The sequence below is a fragment of the Cavia porcellus genome, unplaced genomic scaffold (genome assembly GCF_034190915.1).
Source record: "Cavia porcellus strain 051 isolate PalLab524CR breed Dunkin Hartley unplaced genomic scaffold, mCavPor4.1 scaffold_6, whole genome shotgun sequence".
Classification (NCBI taxonomy): domain Eukaryota; kingdom Metazoa; phylum Chordata; class Mammalia; order Rodentia; family Caviidae; genus Cavia; species Cavia porcellus.
In genome coordinates, this window is record NW_026947489.1 from 83708533 (window position 1) to 83714532 (window position 6000).

The 6000-nt window shown below is 50.1% G+C and overlaps 1 protein-coding gene across 3 annotated transcripts in view; it reads right to left on the bottom strand.

The window, feature by feature from the left end:
• Akap1 (A-kinase anchoring protein 1) overlaps positions 1-3672 on the bottom strand; it is a 29687-nt gene extending 26015 nt beyond the window's left edge. Inside the window, exon 1 of one of the 3 annotated variants that reach the window (XM_063251271.1) lies at positions 3557-3672. The gene's annotated coding sequence lies outside the window, so the exon portion shown is untranslated. Of the gene's footprint in view, positions 1-2719; positions 3315-3344; positions 3510-3556 lie in introns of those variants that run through there. The other 2 variants (XM_003466823.5, XM_063251270.1) reach the window with 2 other exon arrangements.
• Between the last annotated feature and the right edge of the window lie 2328 nt (positions 3673-6000).

Consider the following 6000-nt stretch of genomic DNA (forward strand, 5'->3'; position numbering starts at 1 on the left):
CTTCACCCTCAGTTGCACTCATAGGTGCAAGGATTAAAGGATTAAGCAGGTGCTTGCCTGCTCTTTGCTCACCCAACACATGAACTGTCAAGGAAGAGGCCTCTAAATTTGTGTCCACATCCCCAGGAGCTACTTTTCCAGCCAGACGCTGCCCTGCTTCAAACCTGTTCACTGACTACCTTCCGCGGCTCAGGTTTAAAGTGAGGTACTATGACCAGGCGTGCTGGCACATACCTGTAATCTGAGCACTTGGGAGGTTGAGACAGAAGGATCTGAGTTCAAGATCAGTCTGGGCTACAGCATCAATTTGAAGCCAGCCTGAACTGCACAGCAAACCCATTTACAAAAAAATTAAAATAAAATGAGGTAGTAGGGCCACTGGTTCACTGAGTAGAGTGCCACATCCAGATGCTGATTAAAGAGACCCATGTGAGGTATCACACCAAGAAGGCAATTGGTATCATTCTTTTTTTTTTTTTTTTTTTTATCGGTACCGGGGATCGAACTCACGACCATCTGCTTGCAAGGCAGGTGCTTATGCCACTGAGCTAAATCTCCAGCCCCCAAGAAGGCAATTGGAAGAAACAGAAACTTTACTCTAGGAAGCAAAGTTTAGAACAAACATGCCCCTAATGATGCAGATTAATGACTCTCAAACAGTATGAGATGATTTCAGTGAATCCAGAATCCCCCAGAACCCAACATATCCCATGGCAGAGGAAACATCCACCTTAGAGCAAGGAGCTGAAGGTACTAACCCACACCAAAATAACTGCTAACTTCCCCACACCAGGGAGACAGACTGGGGTGCAGAGGGACCAGACATTCCAGACTCACCAAGCACTTTGGGAAGGAGTAGTTAGGAAAAACAGACCAGTCTCCAGGCATGCAGGATACATGCTGCCACCCTTCAAAGCTTTGAAATGCCCACAGGAGCAAGACAGGCTTGTGGGTAAAGTGTGAGGAAACCAATTTGTCTCTCTTTTCCCTTTAACATTGTTTCTAGGTCAGAGGCTAGAGGCAGGAGTGCTTGTAATAAAACTCAAACCTCTCAAGTGATTTAGGTGCAACTTAAGATTCTGATAGTCCTTGGGGGAGAGAAGAGAAATAATACTTAAGCACCTGTCATGCACCAGTTACAGTACCTGGTCTCATGAACTTGACCTCTACCTGTCTTTAGGAAAGGGAAAGGGAACACTGGTGACGAAAACTACTTTGTCCCACAAACTATAGCTAGATCAGCCTGGGTCCAAGTCCAAGAATAACTTGGGTTACCTGGTAACAAGACAAACTGCTTTAAAATATTGATGCTCAGCAACTGTATACTGGAGATACACCAACTTCAGCACCAGAACAGATACAGCTAATGTCACCCTGCAGTAGCCAAGTGTGAATGCACTTCCTAGAAATAGCAGGGAGGTAGAGGGCGCTTCTAATAGAGGGACTCCACCTCCACAGAAATTCACTAGACCTACCTGTCTTATTCACAGGCCAGTAGCAGCTAACTGATAGAACATGCACAACCACAGAGCCTGTTTGATCCAGCAACTACAAGTGATTTGCATACCTGAAGGATATAGAGGATATCCTCTAATCTAGGGCCATCTTGTACCACTCTCAGGAATTATTACTTGGAACTTACAAAACTGGTAAGACATGAGATAAGAAAGGCTCAACCAGAGTACAAAAGCCCCCAGAACAAAACTTATTTTAAGGGCTCAGAAATCTTAAATAATCAGCAGGTGGACCACCAAAAACAAAAGAATCCGGTAAGTGATGAAGTCACTCTGTCCTCTCCATTTCACAGGTGGTTTGCAGCTTTAAGAGTAGAATAGCCGCTCGGTGCTATAGAGTCCAAGCTTTGCGTTCTAAATAATGTGGGGTTTTTTGTTTGTTTTTTAAAATACTAATTTGAGAAGGAGTTCGCATGAATTAATAGTTTTTGTGAACAGTGTGCCTTAATCAGTAATTGCAACATAGGAGCAGTGGAGGGAGTAAGGTTGCAAACCAACTAGGTCCGGTCACCCAGATTTCACCACAGGAGATAAATTTAAACACCAAGTAGCGTGCACTTCAATAGAAGACAGGCGGTTTTAATTTCAGTAATTGTATTTGCACATATACCCCCACCTCACCCGGCTGGAGAGGCCTCCACTCCCACCTGGAGTGAAGTCCACCAGGTCTGCATTAACTCAAGGTTTATGTTAACTACAGCGCAGGAACAGGAAGGGGCCCAAGCCCCGCACATCTCCCAAAGCAAGGTCAGTCCCGCACCGCCCAGGACTTCCCTGCAATCCCTGGAGACTTCTGGCACACCCTTCCACCATTAGCGCTTTTCCTCTCCTATTCTTCCCTGGTTGAGGAAATAGGAAAAACGTAACCTAGGGCACAAAATAGTTGAAACTATGTAGCCTCTTACGTTTCCAGTCCCGTGGCCTCTCCAAGCACATTTTTAACCCACACCCCCCAGAAACGTGCTGGTTTCTTCAGATCTCCGGCCTAAGGTGGGGAGGCATGTGACCCTAGACGCTGATCAGCCTGTACTTCTGCCAACGCTATTTGCCCTCGACATATCCAAGCGCTGCACCACCGAACCCTAAGTTGGTTTGATCCGCTCCTCCGCCCCAAACATCATCAGCCGGTCTCCCAACCCATCCTACGGCTCCGTCGGAGTCTCCATACGTTCTCCGCAGCGAATTTGAGAGGCTTTGGGAGCTACCTGGTGGTCGAATTTGCCACCGTCGCCATCCGAGACGAGCCCACGGAGCCCAGAAGTTACAAGAGGCTTCGGAAGCGACCCATCAAACTCCAATCCTTCGGCAGAAGGGCGTTCTGGGGGGGAGGGGGGACAGGGAGACCTCCTTGCCCTCGGGGCGCCCGGCTCTGCCTACTGCCTGCCCCACAGCCGCCTCGCCCCTTTGGGCTCCGACTGGGTACACACGACCTTTGAAAAGTAAACGCGAGTGGAGCTGGGCGACCTTGGGTGGGACGCGCTCAGGTCCGCCCCACCGATAGGGGTGCGCGCTTGGGGAAAGTTCGGGCTCGGACGGGCGACCCGGGCGCGGCGTTCTCGCCCCTGCCCCAGAGGACGGTGACGCGCGTGGGGCAAGCCCCACGCACCCGACCTGTCACCAGCTGAAGCGCGCAGCGCATGGGGAGTGCGCGACAGGCCCGGCCTGAGTGACAGGGCGGCGGACTACAGCCCCCGCATACGCCCGGCGCCCGCAGCGCCGCCCCGGGGCACGCGGACCGCGCGCGTCGCACCCTACACCTGCACCTCGGCTGCCCCATCGCCGCGATGGCGCCTCCTCAGGACCCCGGCAGGGGGTGGGGATGCAACTCACCAGCTCCTCGGAGACTCGGGTTCCGCCGTCCCCTAACCCCGCCTGGCCGGGCGGCCGGGCCCGCAGCGCAGCGCTCCGGCCGCTCCCCCACGTGCTCGCCCAGGCCGGAGGAAAGAGACATTAAATACTGAGGACGCGCGGCGACGTGCTCGCGACGCGACGCAAAGCCCCGCCCCTCGCCCTCGTGCCCCCGCGCCCACTCGCTCGCTCACCTGCGCGTGCGCGCCTCCGTCGCTCCCACCGTACCGCGGGTGCCTCAATCACGGCGCGGGAGGGGGCGCGGTCTGGAGTTAACATCCCGTGGCCGCCCGCAGCAGGCCCGGCCTGTGTTCTCGCGAGAAGAGCTGTAATCTCGGCGGACCCGGGGAAGGGGAGTTCGGGTGCAGCGTTAGAGCTCGTCGGACTTTGGGTCTTAAGCGTGTCTTGTTGTTGGCCAGTTCGGAGTTTCGGCCCTCGGCGGTGTGAAAGGGTCTTTGAGCAGGGCTGTGCCTCCAGAGCGGCCCCTGGACCAGGCGGAGAGGCCAACCATCATTGCATCGTAATGCACTGGGTGGCCTTTAGTAATTGCTGAGTAGTAAGTGCATACTGGTAGTACCTCTGCCCCTTTCTTGCCTAACTTAGTTATTGGTGTGAACCACTTTCTTCTAAATTGGCTCCAGATTTGTAATGACTCCTAGAAAAGAGTGACCTTGAGTTACTGCCTCTACCAGGAACTCGGGGAAACAAATTTCCTCTAGACAATTGAACAGGGTGGGGTTCTGGCTGATCTGACCTGTTCTGTATTTGGATAAAATATACAACACATCATGCAGGTGGGTATGGTCTGTGCACATCTGTAGCCCCAGCTCTTTGAGAGGCTGAGGCAGGAAAGTTTCCAATTGGAAGCCCCGCCTGGACTATTTATTGACTTAGCAAGATCCTGTCTCAGAAAAATAAACTAAATAAATTTAAAGGGTTTGGATTGTAGCTCATTGTGAAGGCCCTTGGTTCAATCCCAAACACTGTCCAAAAAAATTAAGAACCAGTCATTACTTGGGAAATGTGCATGTTTTTATTAGCGATCAAATGCAAATTTCAAAGACGAGATACCATTTACCTATTAAGTTTTGGGTTTAAATTCCTGTAAATATGAATCCCAAGTGCAAGATGTGATAGGTCCCATGCAAGAAACAAGAGAAAGCTGACATTCAAAAGAAATAAGACCAGCTTTCGGTTTTGCGGTCAGGAAAGATGTTAAGTGAAATTTAAATACAAATATTGGAAGAGAAGCAGCCACCATGCAGATTGAATATGGGCGTAAGTGTTGAGGGAATGTTCTCAGCAGAGGCACAACACTGGCAAAAACAAGAAACAGCTTCTGGGGTCAGGCAAGGTTGAGCATGCCTGTAATCCCAGCACTCAGGAGGATGAGATAGGAGGATCACTGCAAGTTCGAGGCCGGCCTGGGCTCCATAGTGAGCCCACTATGTACTGAGTTGTTGTTTCAGAAAAGCAAAACAAAACAGCTTCTGGTGAACTAGAAAATAGTTGAGAGGTTTGTAGTTTGTTGGGCATTGTGAGTTTGCAGGTGGACACCAGTCACCTAATGGCCCACAGTCAGGTTTGGATTTTATTCCACTCTATTCAACCACGAAGCCAGTGACAACTGCATCTCCATGCCTTGGGCTCTCCCTTCCACCTGGAATCTTCCCACAGATCTGCAGGGACAGTGCCCTCCCCTCCTCTCGTCTGAATACTTTCCCTGTCTGCTTAAGATTGTAAACACATGCATGCTCATAATTCCCTATTTCTCACCCTTTCTTGATCTTTCTTCACAGCCCTTTGTGCTATCTACTGTCTGCTTCATTCACTTCCTGAGGCAGGCGTTACTGAGAGGAGTGTTCTGTATCAATGTGTTTAGCAAGTGAAAGAGAAGCCACTAGAGAGGGTTGGGTAGAGTGTGATACAGTCAGATGTTTGTTTTGAGGAGTGAAGCAGTAAGCCAGCATGGCGATGCATACCTGCAATCCAGCATGCAGGAGTTGGAGGCAGAGGGCCTGAGAGAGTTCAAGGCCAGCCTGCACTGCATTGCAAGACTCTAGTTCAAAAAAAAAAAAAGGAAGCAGTAGCTGCTGTGAGAAGAATGGATGAGAGACCAGCATGGAAGCAGGGAGACCGGGTTAAAGACTGCAACAAATGGATCAAGTAAAAAACCATGTTGATCAGAGCTAAGTGACTCTGAAGATGGAGAGTCCACTTTAGATTCAAGATCTGTTTTGGGTCAGTCGTGGTAGTGCCTTGCCTATAGTCTGAGCTCCTAAGCAGGCTGAGGCAGGGGGCTCATGTGCTCAGACCAGCCTGGTCAACTAAGATCCTATATAAATATAAATAAATAAATAAGGGTTGGGGATGTAGCTCAGTAGTAGAGCACTTGCCTGGCATGTGTGAGACCCTGGTTCAATTCCAGTACTAAAATGAATGGGAATATTTCAAAAGTAGAGTAATGATGTCACTTGTGTTACTATTATTAAGAGAGGGAAATGGAGTGCTGATTCCTCCAGCTTGGGTGACTTAGAACTGAGGAGAGAGATGCGTGGAGAGAAGCACTGGTTTCACTTTGGGCCCATTAAGTTTGTACTGTTTTTGTGACATCCAAATGCAGGCTAATTAAATTGGA